Here is a 24,274-nt window from a genome sequence, read left to right as displayed (position 1 = left end):
AACAGATAAGTATAACACAATGAAGCAAATCCATGCCCAATAAAATAATTGGATGAATAACAACCTGCACGATATGTGGGCAATCATTTCAGGCACCATCTTCTGCTTCAACAGCTCCCCAATTAGGCGTATGTCCAGAGTTTGCAGTTTGACCCTTCTTTCTTTTCCATGCGTTCCATTTCTTGCTCAGGGGCAGTCATCTGCCTAATTTCTTCTCTCAAATTGTCCGCACCTTCAAATGTCTCCTGGCAGTTGTTCAAAATATTCTCTTAAAAGTAATTTCCTTCCTACCAGGTTCATCGGAAGGAAATGGAGGAAGCTTTTCATTAAGGTCAGAACATAAAAGAGCATACATAGGGCAAAATGTAGGCTCCAGCACAGCCTTATCAAACAGCAGCAAGATAACACCCTGAAATGCAAACAGAAAGTAAAAATTCATCGACTTATGTCATAACGTTTAGATTCGTGGACCTATCGCTAGACATTGACTTTAAGAAGTCGCCACTAGTTTTTTTTTTAGGTACGATTGATCACCTAACTGAATTGTCATTTTTAAAGAGGTTTTCTAAGTTCGACTTAGGTATTTCTAAAAGTTAAATTTAATGTCTGCGAAACCAAAAACTAGGTCCAGGAGTACGGTTACGTGTAAGAAAGGTTATAGCACCCTCACAACGCCCATTAAAAAATAGTACTAGCTTGATTTCGTGTTATCCATTAAGTCTAAAAAATTTACCAAGGAATTAATTATTAGAAATTATTCTTAATTGACTCCAATACTTTTGACATAAAATTAAAAAAATTCCCTCGCCTCAAGAGTATGCAAAAAAACTACTGTTTCACTTGTAGAGACTCTATCGTTGGATTGTTTAACATTAAAAATTTTTCAAGAAAAGAAAAGAAAAAAAAGAAATAAAATAAAATAAAATAAAGGAATAATGATTCAACTTTTGATATAAATCATTTTCTTTTCATTTAAAAAAAAACTCATTATTTTTATACAAAAAAAATTAATACTTTAAACTTTTTCTTAAAACATTTGGAAGTTTTTAGTTTAAGAAAGTTTGATACTTTCAACTTTTTTTCAAAAATATTTATCTTGATAATTTTTATTTTTAAGGAAAATTGGTACTTCCAACTTTTCCTCAAAATGTTTTTTTTTTAAATTTTAATTTCAAGAAAAATTGATACTTTCAACTTTTTCTCAAAAATGTTTTTCTTAATAATTTTTATTTTTAAGAAAAATTGGTACTTTCAAACTTTCAACTTTTTCTCAAAAATATATTTTTGAAATTTTTATTTTGAAGAAAAATTGATGCTTTCAACTTTTCTTCAAAATATTTTTTTGAAATTTTTATTTTTGAAGAAAATTGATACTTTCAACTTTTCCTCAAAATACTTTTTTTGAAATTTTTATTTTCAAGAAAAATTGATAGAAAAATTGATACTTTCAACTTTTCCTTAAAATTATTTTTTTTTGAAAATTTTATTTTTAAGAAAAATTGATACTTTTAATTTTTCCTCAAAAATATTTTTTTTTGAAGTTTTTGTTGAATATATTTTTATATTAACTTAATAAATACACTAAATAAGAAAAGAAATACCCGCAATAGAAATCACTTGGTTTAGTTTGGCAAAAAAAAAAAAGGATTCAGCTGTAGAAATACATAACAGCTTGGTAGGCACGGCTTTAGGTTCGGCTTAACTGGTCAAACAGCTTGACTTCACAGATTAGCTTGGCTTGAAGTCTGAAATGGGTCGTAATTGAGTCGGATTGGCCATGGAGTAGCACGCGAATCCTCTTCAAAAGACTCGATTTCTTGATTTTCCAAAATGCTGCATTTCAATTTAACTATAAAAACCAAAATTTCATATTTCTTTATCTTTTTTTAGACCTTCACTCTCTCTCTAGCTGTATACTGTCTTCTTTCTCTTTATAAAGTTTTTCAGGAACTAAAGAAACCTTAAGAACACTGGCCAGCTTCTAGCCTTTCCAGATTTCTGCTACCTCTGACTTTCAGGTGCTATTGTCTGGTCAGCGTCGGCTGTCGCCCATCAACTCTTGTTGTCCTCTAACTCTCACCTCAAAGTTCACCTCGGTATTGGCTATATGTTCACTTTATTTTAAAACCCGAAATTCCTAGAAGAGGGTTTAAACCAAAACCAAGAAAAACCTCATTTCCATTTCTGGTTGCATTTTTATTTTTTGTTTTTGATCTATTTTGGTTTTTTCGTGTTGACTTTCATTTTTTACTTTTATTGACAGTTTGTTCGGTGAGAGGCTGATGATAAAGACAGGATCGACTGTCGATGAGGATTGGTGCTTCCACCATCGACGTGTGGGTTGATGCTTGGTTTTCTTGTTCTCTGTTTGTAAGTATGGGTTTCGGGCTAGACGATGAAGATGAAAATAGGATTCACAATGGGTTTCAGTTCCAGTTATTAAGATTTTTATGGCTAAGGTGGTTCCAATGGCTGTGTAGAGTAGTGGTTTAGTTAGGTATCAACTTTAAAGAAATGGTGATGATGGTCAATAAAGAGAGAGGTTTAGATGATGGTGGTGGAGACAATATATTTGGCTAAGATAAAGAGGGGTAGAGGTGGTGTTTTTTAGTTCTATTATGGGTGATTTTTGGGTGTAAGAGACTATGGAAAATGAAGGTTATTCTTGACGGAGACCATTCTCCGATTAAGGCCTGAGGATGATCGAGAGAGCTAGGTTGGCTAGCTATCAAAGCTAAGTTAGGGCTGGTGGTTTAGATGGACATGTTGGGACTTTGGTTGATGTTTTGCGGCTTAACGAGGATGGGAATCGAGGATTGCCAAAAGCAGTAGATCAAAATTAGTGGTGAACTTGGTTTTTTGAAAGGTTGAATGGAATTGACAGGAAATACTCTCAATGGGTTGTTTACAAGTGATGATGGAATGTTGAGTGCTAGCTATTGGCTACTTAGGTTCTATTGATGAATCTGGAATTATGGTTAGGTGAGAATTGGTTTTTGATACTGCTGAAAATGGTTATGAATGGAGATAGTGGTTCTGGTAGTAATGGTGGGAGTTTGGCTTAAACGAAAATGGTAGTGTAATATGAAGTCTGGTTTTCAATTTCGCAATGGCATCAGAAGAGACTATGGCTGGTGATGGCAATGATAGAGAAGGGCGATGTTGGGCTAAGCTGCTGTTAGAATGGAGGAAATGGATGAATATCAGGGTTTTTTTATGACTTTTTCTCTGTTTGTGTGCCTTTTTTCCTATGTGATCACTAGTAGTTTATATGGGGCTATTCAAGGATTCAAAAATCAGAGTCTTCTTATCCCCTCATTTGTTATCCCTATTTAAAAAAACCTCTTTATCACATCTTCAAAATTTAAACCTCAATCTTAGAGTTCTAACGAGATTGAAACTTTGTTCTTATTAATTTTTAACCTTATTGAAAATTAGGTGTTTACAATTATCCCTCTTTACATATTTTTTGTGAAACAGAAATTATACAAAGACGTAGACACCCACCATGACTTCATTTAGGAAAAAAAATACTTTAGCATAGATTGAATTGAGTCTAAAAATGGAATAACTCGAAGAAGGATCTAACATAGGCCAAAATCCAAAACACAATGACCTGAACTAAACTAAAATACGAAATGAATAACTTGGACTAAGAAGGATTTGAAAAAAGTTGAAATCTAAAACAGAAAATCTTGGACTAAACCGAAGCCTGAAATGAATAACTTGGACTGAGCCAAAGAAGGATTGGCTTAGGTCGAAATCTAAAAATAAAATAACCTGGATTGAACTAAAGTCTGAAATGAATAACTTGGACTGAACAAGATTTGAAATAGATTGAAATTTAAAAACCAAATGACTTGGACTGAACCGAAGTCTGAAATGAATACCTTGGACTAAGTTGAAGAAGGATTTGGTATATGCCGAAATCCAAAAATAGAATGACCTGGATAGAACCAAAGTCTGAAATGAATAACTTGGACTGAGCCGAAGAAAGATCTGGCATAGGCCAAAATTCAAAAATAGAAGACCTGGATTGAATCGAAGTCTGAAATGAATAACTTGGATTGAGCCAAAGAAAGATCTGGCATAGGTCAAAATTTAAAAATATAATGACCTAGATTGAACCGAAGCTTGAAATGAATAACTTGGACTGAGAAAGATTTGAAACAGATCAAAATCTAAAAGCCAAATGACCTGGACTAAACCGAAGTCTGAAATGAATACCTTGGACTAAGCCGAAAGAGGATCTGTCATATGTTGAAATCCAAAAATAGAATGACCTAGATTGAACCAAAGTCTGAAATGAATAACTTGGACTGAGCCAAAGAAAGATCTGGCATAGGTCAAAATTTAAAAATAGAATGACCTGGATTGAACCAAAGTCTGAAATGAATAACTTAGGTTGAGCTGAAGAAAGATCTGGCATATGCCAAAATCTGAAAATAAAATGACTTGGATTGAACCGAAGTCTGAAATGAATAACTTGGGTTGAACTGAAAAAGGATTTGGCATAGGCTGAAACCTAAAACCACATGAACTAGATGGAATCGAAGTCTGACTTTAAAGTAATTATGAATTTTCAAAACTTCAAAGGTTCACGATTTGAAGCATTCAAAAATTTTATAATCGAAAATTCACAATGCAAGTTGAAACTCAAAGATTCACAATTGAGTTAAAAAAAATCACTAATTTGGAATTGAAAGGTTTGCAAGATTCAAAAATTCACAAGAATTTCAGATTCACAAGAACTAGAGATTCATAAAAATTTCATATTCGCAAGAATTGGAAATTCGTAAGACATTCAAATTCGCAAGATCTTTATATTCACAAGAATTGGAGATTCGCAAAAATTGAAGATTCTCAAAATTTTTAGTTCACAAGAATTGAAATTTACAAAATTCAAATGTTCACATTTGCAAAAACTTCTAAAGATTCACAACTAGAATTTCAATGGTTCTCATTCAAGAATTTTAGAATTTCATCCAAAATTTTCGAGATTTTGATTCAAAAACTCTGGGTATTCACGTAAAAAAATTTAAAACTCAAAGATTCTCATTTGAATTATTAAAGATTATTCTTGGAGGTTTTACAAATCATCCTTAACATTGAACATGTTTCTTCAAAAGGTTTCACAACTTTAAAAGTGGGGATATTTTCCTCATTAAAAATTTTATCATGAAAAATTTTTAAAGTTTCAAAGTTCAAAATTCCCTTGCTAAAGTCAAAATTTTGTATGATAATGATGCGAGTGTTTTCTTAATAATGCAAATGCAACGACCCGGTTTCTTACAACAATGCAGATGCCATACTCTAAACCATGATTCACATGTTCACTACATGATGCAAATGTGTGATTAAACCATGATGTGAATGCAATGTAATGCAAATGTCCCTAAAATCAACACCATGACATTTTAATTGATTGTGGTAATAAGGTTCTCAAGACTCCACCATCTAACATTAACTTCCTAGTAGTAACATTTTCAGAAGCAATTTACCAATTTTGCTAACTGATCTATGTTATTTTCAGCATTTGGTCACAACTCACATATTATATTGGTTGATCCATCACCATATTCACCATTTGGGTACCACATTTGCTTTTTCAAATCAACTTCTTAGCCTTCTTTCATCTTTTTCATTTTTTTTGCCCCTGTCATCTTGGATTTCTTTTCAAATGAATGTATGAATCTTTTATGAATATTGTCATTCATCAATTATCATTTCAATTCATGACACGCACAATGCAATCATATATATTCTTGATTTATTCTGGGAATGCAAAAATGAGTGAGGGTAAGGTGAATTAAGAGAAAAGAGAATCAATACAAGAACAAGTTTGGTACAAAAATAAATAAATCAATGAACAAATTCAAAGTATGTGACTAGGGTAAGTGTTTGAATGGTATAATAATATCTGAATAATGAATATTCAGATAATTTCAAACATTAATCTAGGATTCTTTTTCAAAAACTCATTCCATTGACTTTCAAAATCATTTTGAGCTCTCACACTTTACCCCAGTTTCAAACGATGTTCAGATAACATTGATCTTTCATATATTGAGCCGTTACTCTGGTTTTTAGCTCGGATGTCTTTGTACCCAATCACCCTTTCGGGTTTTCAATTTGAGTTTTTTTTTCTCTATTTTCATCTTTCATTTTTCATTTTTCTTGTTCTTTCATTTTTTCATTTTTTTTCCTTTTTTTTTTCTCTTTTTTCATTTTTTTTTTCATTTTTTTCATTCTTTTTTCTCTTTCTTTTACCTATTATTGTTATCTCTTTCATATCGATCTCTAGAGTAATGAAGCATGATTATGTCATTCCATCACGAGCATGCCTTAGTTTAACATATGATTATTCAATTCGAGCATTCACATTTAATCCAAATAGACTTCTAAAAGTTGTAATGTAGGTAATGGTGAGAGGGTCATGAAAGAAATGGATAAAATAGGCTAAAAACATGTGTTTAAAGGGTGCAAAACCAAAGGATCATTTTCCATCATGCGATGCAATTTGGCATTTTGCCCAATTTCACATCATTTCATTACTTTTTTCTTTTTTCATCTGATCCATCACAAAATGACTCTCATTACTTTACCCCGAATCATGAGTGGCATTCATTTTTTTTTCTTTGTATTTGAGACCTTTTACGATTTTTGCCCCCAGTGTGGAGGGTGATCCTTGGTCAGGGTTCTTTTATAAAAAAATCATAATAGGCCCAAAGGGTAGTAATGAATGGTTTTTCGAATGGTAAGAGAAAGATGGCTATTTTTCATATCAAATGCGCATGCCTTCTTTGAAGATCATATTTTAAACAAAGACAAACTAATTAGATGCCTTCAAGACATGTATATTTTCCATGAATGATATCTGCTCATAAATTACCTTTTTTGCTCAAATAATCTCTGCAGATCAATATGAATGAGTTTTCAAAATTAAATCCTAGAATTATTGTTTATCATTATCCAAACATTCACCATTTGAAATTTGAGAATGAGGATAAAATGGGTATGAATGGTAACAAAAATAATGACTTGGATGCAAGAGAAAATGTAATGAAATGCATCAACTTGCCTTTTATTAAAATGATAAAAAGTGAAATCTTATTACATAAAAGAAATCTTACCATTTCTCTAAAAGACATCAAGCGACTTTTAGCCAGTACCAACATCATTGTCTTCCCCAAGATTATGCCTTTGTATGATCAAGTAAAGGATTTTTACTACCATCTGATTTTTTTGATTCATCGAAGCTTACCAAGTTTTTTTGGATCAAACTTTTCACCTTGTTCTTGAAAATATGGCAAGTTTCTATAGAATGGCCCATATTCCCATTATGGTAATCGCATGTGACATTAGCATTATACCATTAGGGATAGGGTTACTTTAATGGTTTTAGAATAACAGGAGATACTAAGTTATTTTTAACCCGTTCTAGGAATAACTCAGAGTAAGTCATAGGGATAGGGTCAATGTGTACCATTTCTTGATTATTTTAAGATTTTTTTAAGCCACCTGCTTGATTATTAGGCATTGAATCTGGTGTAGTAATAGGGCTGGGCCTACACGTGGATGTTTGAAAAGTTGGTTGAAAGACTGGGTGTGGAGCAAGATGGTAAGAGATTGGTGTAACATGATTAATGGTTGGATAATAAGCAGAATATACTGGCTATGGGTATTGGGCATAACTTTTGAACTGTTGTCCTTCAAAACTCACAGTTTGAGCTTTACTTTTTTTTTTTCTTTTAGATATCCCACCTTTCTTTGTATTAGAGGTCTCTCCCTCTTCAAACTTGCCACTCTTAATGGCATTCTCTATCATTTCTCTGGAGATCACTATATTGATAAAATTTTTTGTGGCATTCTCAATTATTTTCTCATAATATGGAGGCTTTAAAGTACTTACAAATAAGATGGTCATTTTTTTTTCAATAAGAGGTGGTTAAACTTGTGCAGCTATATCTTTTCACCTCTGTGCATACTCTTTGAAACTTTCAGAAGGTTTTTTTTTCATACTTTGTAGAGATAGACAATCTGGAGCTAAGTTTATAATGTGTCGATATTGGGCGATGAATGTCTTTGCCAAATTGTTCTAGGATTGGATATAAGTTTGGTCTAACTGGACATACCGCCTCATGGCTGAGCCAATGAGATTATCTTGAAACACATGCATCAGTAGTTTCTCATCATGAGCATGAGCAGTCATTTTACGATCATACGTGGTAACATGAGTTATCGAACATTTTATCCTATCGTATTTTTCAAATTCAGGGACTTTAAATTTTGATGGGATGATCACATCTGGAACTAAGCATAGTTCAGCTGCATCTACAAAGCCAAGATAATCCATTCTTTCGATAGCTTGTACTTTTTCATCTAAAAAGTTCATTTGTGCTCAAGTCTTTCATCACCTTAGAAGTCTTTATCTTCAACCTTTCTTTCTCCTTAGGATCATCAAAATCAGGGACCTTAATTGGGTCTGCTATCTTTACCCTAAATGTGGGGTTAGTGTAACTGTGATACGACACTTCAAGATAGGTGCAAGCATATGCCCCAAAAAATGGTATGTGTGGGGCTTGTGTCTTCTAAGAAGATTGACCTTAGTTTGGACTGAACCCAAGAGGATATAAAGGATCCACAATATCTTGTCTTTCATTCGGATTAAGGGTCTTTTCTATTGTTTTACTCTTATCCAGTTTTTTTAACATTTCCATTATCTTGGTCAACTTTTCTTTTATCTCTTATTGAGCCTTCTCAATCTTGTCCATATGGGTATTTTGTTCTTGTTCCATTTGCCTTGCTCACGATCGAGTATTATACAGGTGACACGTAGGTTGACCTAAATTTATCGATGGTCGAGCTATCCTTGAACCTTTGATTACCACAAATTAAGATGCTTGCATTACTACATGCTCATGTCATGAAAGAAAGATTATAAAAATAATCTTAATATGATTTCAAGCTAACATATACGAAATGAATGCCAAAAATATATGCAGCCCAATGTTATCCTGCTTTAAGTGAAAAAAAATAGATGAAAAAAGAAAAAATCAACTAACATGCATCTTATCATGACGATTCATACAACATGACAACAATAGTTAATTTTCACTCAAGAAAAATCAATCATTGTAAAAATGTAACTTAGGTGTTGGGTTTTTCTACGGAAAGGGAAGGTATAGGTTCCTTATGCTCACTAATGTGGTTTAAAGTTGATAGTCTAAAGGTTTTCAAATTGTCTCTTTCATCATTATCCATCATAGACTAGTAAGGCACCTTAATCTTCACTCATTACAGGCTGCAAGCGAAAAAAGTTCAATTTGAGTGGCAGTATTTTCCTAACCACTGCGAAGGCATTAAAACCTCACGAAAACATAGGTACTTTACTCCATCCTAGAGGGACGGAGTACAGGTATAGAACTCATGTCATGCACATGCATATGAATGACATAATTATCAAACAAATAAACAAAATGAATCTATAAAAATCTTTACAAAAAAAAATTCAATTTTATTACACTTTTGGATAACACAAATTTATTTGCTGGCTTGACTTTCGGCTTATCCCCAGTGGAGTCACCATACTATCATAACGTTTAGATCTGTGGACCTATCGCTGGACATTGACTTTAAGGAGTCACCATAAATCTTTTTTATTTAGGTGCGATTGGCCACCTAACTGAATCTGTCCCTTTTAAAGAGGTTTCATAAGTTCGACTTAGGTATCTCTAAAAGGTAAATTCAATGTCTGCGAAACCAGAACTAGGTTCGGGAGTACGATTACATGTGAGAAAGGTTATCGTACCCTCACAACGCCCATCGAAAGATGGTACCAGCTTGATTTCATGTTATCCATTAAACCTAAAAAGTTTACCAAGGAATTAATTATTAGAAATTATTCTTAATTGACTCCAATACTTTTGATAAAAAATTAAAAAATTCTCTCGCCTCAAGAGTATGCAAAAAAAATAATGTTTCACTTGCAGAGACTCCATCGTCGGATTATTTAACATTAAAAATTTTTCAAGAAAATAAAGGAAAAAAAAGAAATAAAATAAAATAAAATGAATAATGATTTAACTTTTAATATAAATCCTTTCTTTTCATTTTAAAAAAACTCATTGCTTTTATACAAGGAAAATTGATACTTTAAACTTTTCATTAAAGCATTTGAAAGTTTTTAGTTTAAGGAAAATTGATACTTTCAACTTTTCCTCAAAAATGTTTTTCTTGATAATTTTTATTTTTAAGAAAAATTGGTACTTCCAACTTTTTCTCAAAATGTTTTTTTTCTAAAATTTTAATTTCAAGAAAAATTGGTACTTTCAAACTTTCAACTTTTCCTCAGAAATATCTTTTTGAAATTTTTATTTTCAAGAAAAATTGATGCTTTCAACTTTTTTCAAAATATTTTTTTGAAATTTTTATTTTCAAAGAAAATTGATACTTTCAACTTTTCCTAAAAATACTTTCTTGAAATTTTTATTTTTAAGGAAAATTGATAGGAAAATTGATACTTTCAATTTTTTCTCAAAAACATTTTTTTAAAGTTTTTATTAAATATATTTTTATATTAACTTAATAAATACACTAAATAAGAAAAGAAATACCCACAATAGAAATCACCTGGTTTAGTTTGGCGAAAAAAAAGATTTAGCTGTAGAAATAGAAAACAACTTGGTAGGCACGACTTTAAGTTTGGCTTAACTGGTCAAACAGCTTGACTTCACAGATTAGCTTAGCTTGAAGTCTGAAGCGAGCGTAACTAAGTTGGATTGCTCATGGAGCAGCACATAAATCCTCTTCAAAAGACTCGGTTTCTTGATTTTCCAAAATGCTGCATTTTAGTTTAACTATAAAAACTAAAATTTCATATTTCTTTTTCCTTTTCCTTTTTCAAACCTTTACCTCTCTCTAGTTGTATACTGTCCTCTTTCTCTATATAAAGTTTTCCAAGAACTAGAGAAACCTTAAGACCACTGGCCAGCTTCCAGCCTTTTCAAATTTTTGCTACCTCTGATCGTCGAGTGTTGCTGTCTGGTCAGCGTTAGCTATCGTCCATCAGCTCTGGTTGGCCTTCAACTCTCACCACAAAGTTCACCTTGGTATTGGCTATATGTTCACTATATTTTAAAACCCGAAATCCCTAGAAGAAGGTTTAAACCAAAACTAAGAAAAACCATATTTCCATTTCTAGTTGCATTCTTATTTTTTATTTTTGATCTATTTTGGTTTCTTCATGTTGACTTTCATTTCTAACTTTTATTGATAGGAGATGCTTGTTCGATGAGAGGCTGATGATGAAGATAGGATTGACTGTCAATGAGGATTAGTGCTTCCACTATCGGCGTACTGGTTGATACGTGGTTTTCTTATTCTCTATTTATAGGTGTGGGTTTCGGGTAGGACGGTGAAGATGAAAATGGGATTCACAATAGGTTTCGATTCTTGTTATTAAGATTTTTGTGGCTAAGGTTATTTCTGTGGCTGTGTAGAGTAGTGGTTCAGTTTAGGCATCAACTTTAAAGAAATGGTGATGATGGTTAATAAAGGGAGATGTTTAGATGATGGTGGTGGAAACAATATATTTGGCTGAGATAAAGAGGGGCAGAGGTGGTGTTTTTTAGTTCTATTATGGGTGATTTTTGGGTGTAAGAGACTATGGAAAATGAAGGCTATTCTTGGTGGAAATCATTCTTCGATTGAGGCCTGAGGATGATCGAGAGAGCTAGGTTTGGCTAGCTATCAAAGCTAGGTTGGGGTTGGTGGTTTAGAGGAACATGCTGGGACTTTGGTTGATGTTTTACGGCTTGATGAGGATGGAAATTGAGGATTACCAGAAGCAGTAGATCGAAATCAATGGTGAACTTGGTTTCTTGAAAGGTTGAATGGAATTGACAGGAAATACTCTCAATGGGTTGTTTACAAGTGATAATGGAATGCTGAGTGCTAGCTATTGGCTACTTAGGTTCTATTGATGAATCTGGAATTATGGTTAGGTGAGAATTGGTTTTGGATACTGCTGGAAATGGTTATGGATGGAGATAATGGTTCTGGTAGCAATGGTAGGAGTTTGGCTTAAGCAAAAATCACAGTGTAATATGAAGTATGGTTTTCAATTTGGCAATGGCACCACATGGGACTATGGCTGGTGATGGCAATGATAGAGAAGGGCGATGTTGGCTAAGCTACTGCTAGAGTGGAGGAAATGGGTGAATATCGGGGTCTTTTTATGACTCTTTCTCTATTTGTGTCCCATTTTTTCTATGTGATCACTAGTAGTTTATATGGGGCTATTCGAGGATTCAAAAATTAGAGTCCTCTTATCCCTTCATCTGTTATCCCTGTTTAAAAAAAACTCTTTATCACATCTTCAAAATTTAAGCCTCAATCTTAGAGTTCTAACGGGATTGAAACTCTGTTCTTATTAATTTTTAACCTTATCAAAAATTGGGTGTGTACAACGGACACAAGTGATTAAATAAATGCCAAAGATGAAGATGTCAAGACATGACAAATGAAAACCTTTAAGGTGTTTGGGGTTTAGGGATTTAAATTGTGATAGCGATCATGTTTTCGATTGCGTCGCGTTTGTCACAGTTATGGATATAACGGAGACTTTCGAGGTCATTACGGTTATTACAATGGTGAATTTTTTAAAATTTTGCTCAACTTGCTATAAAATATAATAATTTAAATTATTAATCATAAAACCTATTATTTTATGATTTTTAAAATAATTTATATCATATCATGTATTTTATTTATTTAAAAAAATATTTATAGTAAAATATTCATATTTAAAAAATTATTCATATGATAGTTAGAAAACAACAAGAGATAAATAAACATGTAAAAAATAAATAATCATAATGAATGATATATTTAATTATTAAATTATCGTACTCATCAAATTATTATCGAACTATATTATGCATAAATCAAATAATAAGTTATTAGACATCCATAAATTAAGTACAAGCATTACTATTTATGGGTCAAAAGAATTGCTTTTTATGGGGTTACAATAAATCAAATTTGGTAGCCTCCATGTTGTAGGCAATCTTCAACAACAATAGCCTCAAGTCTAATTCCTCTGTGTCTTAACTAAATTGCACAGACCCACACAACTTCTCATCCCCTCACCTTGCATTCAATAATTTTTTTCTCCAAACCTTCATCCTCATCCTTATCTCTCAGTTTTTTTTTTTTGGTGTGTACTATTTGCTCATCTTCATCAATCTCAAGTCTCACTCTTATTTTTTGTCTCTCATTTTAAGTCCTAGCAACTCTTGCCCCATTCTACCAATGTAACATAGCCCAATCCAATCCCAAACACACAAAATCAAAGCAAATTTAGAAATTAAAAAAAAAAGTAATTTGAGTGCTGAATTAATTGCTTACTTTAAACTTCATATACTTGATTTTGATTGAAGTTGAATTTGAAAGAATTGATATTTTTGAAAGTTTAAGTTTTGTGGGGATTTTTTTTTTAAATTTGTAAATTGATGTTTATTTTTTTTTGCTGTTTTATTTTAAGTTTTTAAACAAAATCAAATGAAAATTTTTTTCTTAAAATTTTTAATGAAAAATGGAATAAATGACAATAGCGGACCGCTATTGCCGCTATTCAACATTATGTCACAATTCACTGCCACGATACGTCTGCTATAGGCAAGATTCAAATTCTCCCTCACTTTTTCTTCAATAGCGGTGGCGGATAGTGGAGCGATGGCGAAATAACGGCTGCTATACCGCTATCCGACCGCTATTTAAATTTTTGCTAGGGTTGTAATGCCAAAACCTTAAGTACACCAAACTTCTCTGGGGTCAATTTGTTCAATATATTGTGTAAGAAATACTGTTAGAAAAAATAAATAAGAAAAGAGAAATAATAGAAATGAATTTTGGTTTTGAGGCATAAAAAGCATTTTCTTTAGGTAATTATACCTTTAGAATACAACAAAACCTAAAACTCTTCAATCAGAAGCAGTAAAAATGGTTATACTAAAAATTTTGTTTATAATGAATGAACAAATATAAATTTCTATTCAGATGGTTATAACCTTTTGTATAATCATGACCTTTATGAATAATAATCTATTTATATTCAAATAGTTATAATTGTTTGTCATATGATAATTATTTTTGTTTAAACATAATTATTTAAAATATGAATAAAATTAATACAAAATTAATTTTATTCATCAATAATTAAATCTTTCTATCCAATATGAGATGCACCATATTCTAAACTATTAACAATCCCTCATTAGTTTGGAATATTGGTGCTTAATTTTTTACCTTTCACACAAATGAATATTATGAATACAATAAGGTATCTCTTGATTTAAACCTTTAATTAGCGTATATATCTTAGAATTCTAACAAAGTTGATGGTGTTCGCAAATTAAGCCTAAACTCCTAGTATTAGAATTGAAAATATAACACACATAATACTTATTTATTCTTTTGTCAAACATTTATAACCGTTTTTAACACTGTTATGGTAATGTACTTATCCTATTCATAAACATTTAAAAGAGAGACCTCAATTTTTCTTGTTGAAGTGGCACCACTTTTATGTTTATATGAGTAGAGTTTTCATTATGTTTCCATTGCTTTAGACATTTAAAACTCCACTAAGAGTATAAAAACTCATCCTTCCCATGTAATGATCACACTAGTTTCTAAAATTTAAATGGATTTTACCAGTACTTAATAGATACATAATAATAACTTGTTTTTATACATTAAACTTTGTAATTAGAATAGGAATCAAATTTTAAAAAATTCTATCTGGAAAAGGACTCCTATAAAATAGGCATCAAACTTTAAAAAAAAAATTATCAAAAAAGGACTCTATGCACGTAAGCAACGAACTTTAAAAATCTATCTAGAAAAGGCTCCAATAAAATAAGTATCAAACATTAAAAAATTTGACTAGAAAAGGGTTCCTATGAAATATGCACCAAACTTAAAAAAAATCCTTTTCTGGTACCAACTAATTTGGGCTTAATTTTTCTTGGTACTATCTAATTTAGACTTAATTTTTCTTGACGCTAGCTAAACTAGGCTTAATCCTTTTTGATGCCAGCTGATTTAGGCTTAATTTTTCTTAATGTCAGCTAAAATGGGCTTAATCTTTTTCTGTGCCAGCTAAATTGAGCTTAATTGTCCTTCTACCAGCTAGACTAGGCTTAATTCTCATTTATGCTAGCTAAACTAGGCTTAATTCTCTTTATGCTAGCTAGACTGGGCTTAATTGTCATCTTTTTCAAAATTTATTGACATTCATTCTTTCTATGAACTTAATATAGTTATCACATCTATCTTTTCATTCACTTTTTCAACTTCTCGTTTTGTAGATTTCTTTCTCTTTTTTTTTTTTTTTTTTACAAAAGCTCATATAATTATAGGTAGGTGACTTTAAAAATCAATTTTGAAAATGGCTAATCTAATCTTAAAAATGTTTGAAAAGTCTCATTTTGGAAAATTGGGTTAGATAAGAAGCTTTGAAATGGATTATGATCTTTTTTAAAGAATTCTTTTTCATCTTTGGTTGTTTGTTGCTTGTTGTTGTTGTTATGGTCCTCTCTTTTTTTTTGACAAAAAGGTTCATTTTTCAAATGCATTTGTTCTTTTTTTAAAAAAAAGATTAAATTTATTTTGCATGCAATCTATGTGATGAATGCAATGAAAATAGTATGACTTCAAATTTTGTTCATATCATGTGCTTGTACTTATAGAAACAAGATTTCATAATCATAAGTATTCTTCAAATTCGTAGCTCTGGCCAGGTCATCATTAGTCAAGCAAGACTCTAATGATTGAAGCATTTCTCTAATTCAAGCATTTCTTTTTTCTTTTCTTAAATCTTTTTACCTTGACCTTTAATGGTTGTGTTGTGAAATTTTGCCAAAGGCATTTTCCTTTCTTTTCCCTTATCCTTATCATTCATCTTTTCAATCATCCTTTTTGTTTCTCCCATCATTATCCTTTATTTAGTCTTCATTTTCCCCTACTCAAAATGATATCCCTTATTTGGTGTCATTTTTAGTTTTTCTTTCTCTCTTTTATGATGCCAATGCCAATGTGGAATTTCATTTCAAAAATGCCAATGCTTATGTAAATGTAAAAGTTTTTTGATGTATACGTCCCAACTTGGATACAACCATTAAGAACATTTTTTTTTAAAGAAAATTCTTTCCCAATTTTGCTTATCTCAATTGTTTATCCAATCAAATTTTCAACATCTTCCCAAAATAATCTCCATTTTCAATTATTTGGCTTTTTCACCTTTTCCACCTTGTTTTTATACCAGTATCTCCCTTCTATTTTGGTTTTTCTTTCATTTGAACACGTTTTCCTTTTTGTTTTTATTTTTGACACACAGCCATCACTTCTAGAACCATTTTAAATGAAAAGCAAACTTTTTTTTCTTGGATTCAAACTGGTCTAAAAATTGTCACAATTCAACAACTTTCATTTTACAACAAACATGACTTCTTTGTTTTTTTGTAAAATGTGTGACTAGTCATTCAAAATTTTCAAAATAGTCAACAAAATTTATCCTACATAATTAAATTTGTTAGCCAAAGAGAAATGAAATATCTAAGTAAATGTAATTTTGGGAGTCTCTTAAAATTGGCATTCCATATTAGAAATGGAAGAGGTGGGAAATTTTCTTTCCAACAAATTAGATGGTTCAGAATGTACGGGTTTCGGTTTAATCAAAAAGGGTTTCATCATTTGAAGAAGATAAAAGGGTGTATATTTTTCCATGCCGGCTCACAAATGAAACATAATTTTTTAAAAAAATCCTGAATCCCTTGAAAATCAAATATGCCTAACACTTTCTTTAGCATTCAAATGTGACATTTTAATAGATGTCAAGATTAGCTATGGTGGGTTCAAAGTTTTGCAATGTCATTTAAAGATGTGAAAAGAGGCTTAAATTTTCAAAATCAATTCTTTTTTATGCATTTTAAGCTTTTGAAACCTTCATATCTTTGAATCTTTCAAAAGGGTTTGAATTACCTTTGTTGGGTAATAAGAGTGGCTTTAAGGTTTTCAAGATTTACTCTAGACTGCCCTTTTGCAGGGTTTTCACTCTAAAGTCACATTTATTATTTTTTTCTTCTTTTTTTTTTCTTTTTTTTATTATCACACCATGCACATAAGAATTCAAACTTTTTCAAAATGAGTTAAAGGTCCCAGTGAATAATTTAGGAATAAAAGAAGACAAAAAAATGTTTACAAGTTTTGTGACCATTTCTCAAAAAGAAACTCGTTAATTGTAAGCATCTTTTCTTAATCAAGTATGGACTTTTCTAAAGACGTAACATTAGTCAAGACTCAAGTTCTTAAAGAAAAGGATAGACAAGCCCAAAATAACTATTTGAGGGTAATTTAAACCAAGTATCATTCTTTTATTTAAAGAATTCATTTTTAAGGTATTTATCCTTTCATTTTCCTATATTTTCCACTCAATCATTCATTTCTTTTATTTCTTTTCTTTTTTATTTTATTCTTTTTTCTTTCATTTCATTTCTTTTTTTCATTCATTCATTTTTTTTTTTTTCATTTCCTTTCCTTTTTTCATTCTTTCACTTATTTTTTCCTTTTTCTTTGAGTGGATCTAAATTTGGAAACCTTTGTTCGATATTTACCCTCAATATCTAGGGTTTTTTCTTAGACATTATCATACTTAACTCCTTCAAGGCATCATTTTTGCCCCCTCAATGTGGAAGGTGATCCTAGGTTAGGATTCATTTTACAAAATGTTTTCATCAAACTTAAAAAGGTAACAAGAAATAAATTTTTATATTTGTGAAAGAATGATGGAAGATAACCATTTATCATCTCAAACATAAGTCACTCCAACTCAAAGAGCAATTTTTTCAAAAAAATGGTTTAAAAAAAGCTTTTTTTTTTTCTTTTTTTTTGTGAACTTCCTGGTTTTCTCTTTTTAGTTTTTCATGAATTTGTTGAAACATTTTTGTTTTTGGATTTATTTGAATGTCTCATGTGCACAATGTCATAACCAAAGTTTTTCTTCCATTTGTTTCTTTTTTTCTTCTTCTTTTTTGCTTTTTTTTTTTGCATACCCCCACCACTATTCAAGAAAAATGTCCTATTTTGGCAATCCATTCCTATTGAAGGTTAAAATAAGAAAAAAGATGATGTGGAATGAACTCATTTAAGGTGTCAAGGAATCCCTGTCATCATAATTTTAGTTATTTTAAAGGCAATTAAGGTTTTTTTTTTATATATAAAAAATGTGTCCAAGATATTGGATAAGGACAATTTTGGGGTAAAGAATTAGTAGGTTGGTATGTTTATAACATTTAAAAAAGATCTAGGTGGCTTTGGTTTTGGGAACAACATAGCCTTTACATTTATCAAATTACTACATCCAAATTTTTAAGAAAAATATCGTGTTTGCCTGAACTTTTTAGAATCTAGTTTTTCTTTTTTTTTTTGCTTTTGAAATTGTCCATCTCATTGTTCATTACTTAAGAAAAGAATACCACAATATTAACAAGTGAAGGTAAAGTTTTTAAATTAAAGTTCATGACTCTTGAAGGGTTATAATTGATGAGTGAAATCAGCTTATTTGAAAAAAGTGTGGAGGTATTTGATGAGTTTTGTTTTTAATAGTGAATGCCAACTCTTTCGAGGCTGCTTTCATATTTTATTACAAAGGAAACTTTTTTTTTTTCAAGGCATTTTCTTTCTCTTCTTTCTTTTTTTTTTAGACTTTGAAAATTAATTGTGTGGGCTTTATTTGAAATCCAATATTATTTTTTGGAGAAAAATCTTAAAATTCCAAGACTTAAGACCAATTAAAACTTCAAATGACTATATTCACAAATACAATGAGACAATGTAATGCACTATGTCCATTCATTCAAAACAAATATTCAAACCCAATTCCAAATTTTCATCCTCAATGGTGCTCTTAAGATGATATATAAGTTTAGACAAAAGAAGGTCCTCTACTTGGTGCCTCACCTATACAATCTTAACCATTAACTCCACTCTCCTCAATTGTCATAGCCACCAACTAGTTCTTTAAATTTTACAAGGTTTGCATTAATCAATAACTAAATTGTATCCTTGAAAGTAGTGCAATCTTTTATGGAATGTCCTCTAACCCCATTATGGTATTCACATTTAGCATTAGGATCGTACCACTTTGGGTAAGAAGGCTTTCTAGGCTTTGCAGGAATAGTGAAAATCATATGACTATTGACAAGTAAAGGGAAAAGCTTCACGTAGGGCATTAAAAGTGAATGGTGTGTTTTAGCTCTCTCTTTTTTATGGCTTTACGGATGAACTGAGTTGATTTTTTGTTTTGTGAATATTTATGGTGAAAGAGTTTTGGATATGGACATTGAGACATAAGGATGAAATGGTTGAGGAAAATCATAAGCTTGAAATGTCAAATTGTAACAAGGTTGGGACAAATACGGTGACCAATGAAAATGATCATCACCAATTCTTCTTGCACTATGCCGAAATTTCCCTCATTTTACCCTTTAATAGTTGTTTCTCTAGCATGCTTACCAGAAATAACTCATTTCTTTTCATTGTGAATTTTTACACCTGCATCCATAATTCTTTTTTTTTTTCATCCTTAATTTTACCCATGGTGAATAGTAAGTCTACAAACTCTGAAAACAATTACCAATCAACATATCATAATAAGGAGAAGAAAGGGTATCCATAAACAAAGAATTCAACTCCCTATTAGTAAAGGGTGATTGCATTTATGATGCTATATCTTTTCATCTAGCGGTATATTCTTTATAACTTTTATTGGGGCTCTTTTTCATATTTTGAAGGGTTAACTAATCTAGGGGTTTCTTTATCATGTGTTGGTATTGTTTTAAGAATGCTTGAGATAAATCCTTTCAAGTATGAATCTAGCCACTTTTCAAACTATATTACTAATTGGTTGCTACCCTAGTTAAACTTTCTTAAAAGACATGAATAAGCAAATTTTCATCATGGGCATACCCAACCATTTTTTGACAATATTGAACCAAATGGGCCTTAGGGCATTCAATTGCATTATACTTTTCAAATGTCAAAACCTTGAATTTGGGCAAAATGACTAGATTAGGCATTAAACTTAGTTTACTGGCATCGACCCTCATGTACATGTCATACCCCTTTATTGTCTTTATCTTTTTTTCTAGTAGGTCATACTTATTCTTCATCTCTTTATTTTTTACTAGCTCTAGTACCCCTTATAGCTTTTCCCATTCCTTTGGATCTCTTAAATTGGGCATCGTGATAGGTCAAAAGGAATTGGTCGGGGTTTAACATTTATATAAATCGAGGACAACTTAGCAGAAGTGCCAGTGTAAGGTTGATGGATTGCTAGGGGTGCTTAAGGCATATGGGGGTTTTGAACATGTGGATTTATGAACTTGAGTGGATACAATGGTTTTTTGATAGCTGTTTCCTCCTTTGCCTTGTATGTTTCAACAAACCTTTTTTTTTTATCAATCTTACCAGTAACTGTTTCAACTTTACTACCTACCTATCCCATGTCTCCATTGTTTCTTCTTATGCCCTTTTTACCTTTCCAATCCAATTTGCATGCTCATTCTCTATAATTCTTAGGATGCAGTATCCTTAAACATTTTATTGATTCTTAAAAGTTAGAAATGCATGATATGAATCTTATTATTGGCCTTAAGAGATAGCATAAAAATCCTCATATATTTAGGTAAGACCTTTAACAATATCTTTTTACTTCAAAGGTTTGATGAAAGTATGTCCACTATCACCATTCATAGTCCTTAATTCATATGAAAACAATTAATTCAGATAAATGATACATGTAATGCAAGTCCAATTTTATTATTATTGTTGAGGAGCATAAATTCCCTCCAATATTTAGGCAAGTTTATTTAAAGACATTCCTTTCGCCTCAAAAGTTTGATAAAAGCAATATTCATATCCATCATTATTTTTCATTAGCACATTTAAACATAATTTAAATATAAGTAGGGATATTCATTTTTAGATAATTTATATAAATAGAAGTTCTCATTCATTTAAAAATTTTCAAGTTTTACCCATCATGAACTTTTCTATAACTACAGCCATAAAAATGCTAAACTTGCTTATACTGTCCCTTTATTTCCTCAAAAAAGTCTAAGAAAAGTTGACTATGACTGCTAGTAAGGATGACCTTTTATCTCAAAGTTTTTATCTTTTGTATCATTATTTTGGCTTGTCTAACTACTTTTGGATTTGAGTACTAAGGTGGTCAATATACATCTATCTCCCCTAACTTTTAGTTTTCCAATACTTGTGGGCTTCTACCTCTTATTACAAACTTGCTTCCATTCAACCTCTTTTTCTTGCCATTGTCTGTGTAGACAAGTCATGCAATTTTTGTTTTCTTGCAACTATATCTCCATTGCCTTAATTTCTATTCCTAATGCATATTTTCCCTTTAGGTATCCATATGCCTTTTTTTCTCACATCTTAACTTTTCTTTCAATTCTTCATTCTCTCCATGGGTTTTAATTAATTCCCTTTTGTGTGCTGCAAGGGCTTGTGTGAATCATTATTTTCTTGTATTGTCACGTTCATTTTGTCATTGCTACCCCAAGCCCAATGCCTCCAAAAACAAACTTCAGCCCAAAGCTGCTCTATCTCATCCCAATCTTTGCTTTGCTTTACCTTGTCTTTTAATAGAGTTTTCAATCGTTAGTTTTTCAAATTTAACTTTTTGAGGTTACTTCAAGCCAAATCTCTCTTTTATCATTTTTTCTAGCTTGTCCTTTTGTACACATTCTCTATACTTAGAGCTAACTTATTTTCTCTTATGGCTTTTTATTTTCTTTCTTTAATTTTTTTGTCTTGACCTCAAACTCTTTCCTAGTAATCTCTAATTTTGATAGTGATGGCTTAGCCTATGGGTCCACTAGCTGCACTCTCTCCTGATCTACTGGTAGCATCAAATTATTAACTTACTTAACTATCTAAACTAGGTATCTCGAGGTCACATCATCTATATTTCTTCTAAATTCTGACCTTAACATATGCCCTCAAGCTTTGGCAATAATGTGCACTCTAGCCATGCAACCTTCTGTGCCATAGTGAAACTCTATCTAATCCAATCCTTGAGTCATTAAGATAAATTGCTGGGATCTATACTATCATCTGACCATCAATGGTGCATAATTAATAACTCCCTAAATACTAGGCAATGAAACTCACAACTGATCTCCACAACTGTATAGAATAAAAAATCAAGGCATCCACAATACTTTCTAGGTCACTCTTTCTTTTTCCAAGCTTTGGAAGAAAACCATCCACTATTCCTTTGAAAGATTCCTAGGCCACTCCTTTACATTGAACTCAACTGATCTATACTATCATCTGACCATCAATGGTGCATAATTAATAACTTCCTAAATACTAGGCAATGAAACTCACAACTGATCTCCACAATTGTATAGAATAAAAAATCAAGGCATCCACAATACTTTCTAGGTCACTCTTTCTCTTTCCAAGCTTTGGAAGAAAACCATCCACTATTCCTTTGAAAGATTCCTAGGCCACTCCTTTACATTAAACTCAACTAATAGTGCTAAAGATCTTGCATAAATCAACAACGAAGCTCGATCAATACTCTAAAAATGGCTTTGAATCCATACATACGATAACTAAATACAACATATCAATCTTCTTTCTCCTTTTCTCCAACAATAATTCAAAGATCTCATGGTTTTCGCCAAAATTGTCAATAAAGGGTTAATCTTGTATTCTAACTACATGACAAAGTCCACCACATATGCATTTATATATCCTAAAGCTCTTAGAAATATCACCAAGCCATAAACAGCCTAAGCAATCCATAACTCAATTTTCATCTGAACTCTGAAATATGATATCTCAGAGAGAAGTCCATGGTACCTCTTTGCGAGATCTTTTTTTTTTTTCAATCACTTGTACCTTGACCCTATAGTTTTTGCCAAACTTTTTTTTATACCTTAATCAACTTCTGTGCTTTCTAATATACTTTATTAGACTTGTGAATCTTTAAGCATAATAGGGTAGAATATTCTTCTATGGTAGATGTCAAGTCTTCTTTGTTAAATGTGAAACACCGATATGCTAGATTCTAGAACCTTATGTGACTTTGAACATCTAATCATTGGGTTTTAATGGTACTAATAAAGTGCTATCTTTGTACTTTGCTATGAAGATTGACTTCCTTTCAAGACTTCATTGATTCCAAATACCTTCTACATCCATCATATCATTTATCCTCAAATCCAAATAAACCAACTTCGGTAATTTTGAAACATACCCATATATCAAATAATCCTTTTTTTAAGACTAATTCTTGACTTCCAAAAATGTTTTACTTGTTGAAAATCCTACTTGAAACTCTTAAGATGCCATGAGAACTTCTATTGACAAATTATCTAGAATGTATGTCCTTGATGTTTTATTTTTAAAAGATTATGCATGCAACAAACAAAGAAAGCATGAAAACATAAAAAAAGTAGTACTGAAAATTTAAAGAATGCAATGTAAAAAATAAATTAACAAAAATTTCTTTTATTCCATTTTTTAATGATTTAAAGATTTTTCTTTTTTTGGTTTTGTTTGTTTCTTTTTTTTTTTCATTATTTCATTTCTAATGATTCCCTATGTCTTTTATTAAGAGCAACAAATATGAAATTATCAAATTAACAGGAACATGAAAATGAGAAAGGGAGGACATGTTTTTTGACATGACTTATTTCAGATAATTACTATAGAGAGGGTGCTGCATGGCTCTACCTAAGGTTGGTTCTCTAAAACTCACTATATGCTAGGTAAAAAATTGATGCATATAAGGTTCTCAAATTGCTCCTCACATCATCGTCTATTACAGACTAGTATAATACCTCAATCCTCATCCATTACAGGCTTTGAATAGAAAAGATTTAATTTAAATGAGAGTATTTTACTAGCCATTATGAATGTTTACACTTCCGAGGGTGTAGCTATTAGTAGATTTAAGAAAAATAGAAATAGTAAGAAAGAAGAAAATATGGCTTTGAGGCATGAATAACACTGTCTTAAAGGCAATTATGCCTATAGGATACAACAAAGCCTTAAAACTCTCTAAATCAAAAGTAGTGAAATTGGTCAGGTAGAAAGATCTATTTATAATAAATGAATAGTCATTAATCAAACCAATTCAAAAAGTCATGACATTTTGCATAGTCATATTTTATTGTTT

The 24,274-nt window shown here is 31.3% G+C and overlaps 1 pseudogene; it reads right to left on the bottom strand.

The window, feature by feature from the left end:
• Positions 1 to 24,274, bottom strand: part of LOC111303996 (eukaryotic translation initiation factor-like) — a 55,688-nt pseudogene that overhangs the window by 1,502 nt on the left and 29,912 nt on the right.

This window comes from Durio zibethinus, chromosome 13 (assembly GCF_047325235.1).
Source record: "Durio zibethinus cultivar Kanyao isolate XHJ-2024 chromosome 13, ASM4732523v1, whole genome shotgun sequence".
NCBI classification, from domain to species: Eukaryota; Viridiplantae; Streptophyta; class Magnoliopsida; order Malvales; family Malvaceae; genus Durio; species Durio zibethinus.
The sequence above is the reverse complement of the archived record's forward strand: the minus strand, read 5'-3'. Positions and strand labels throughout refer to the sequence as shown.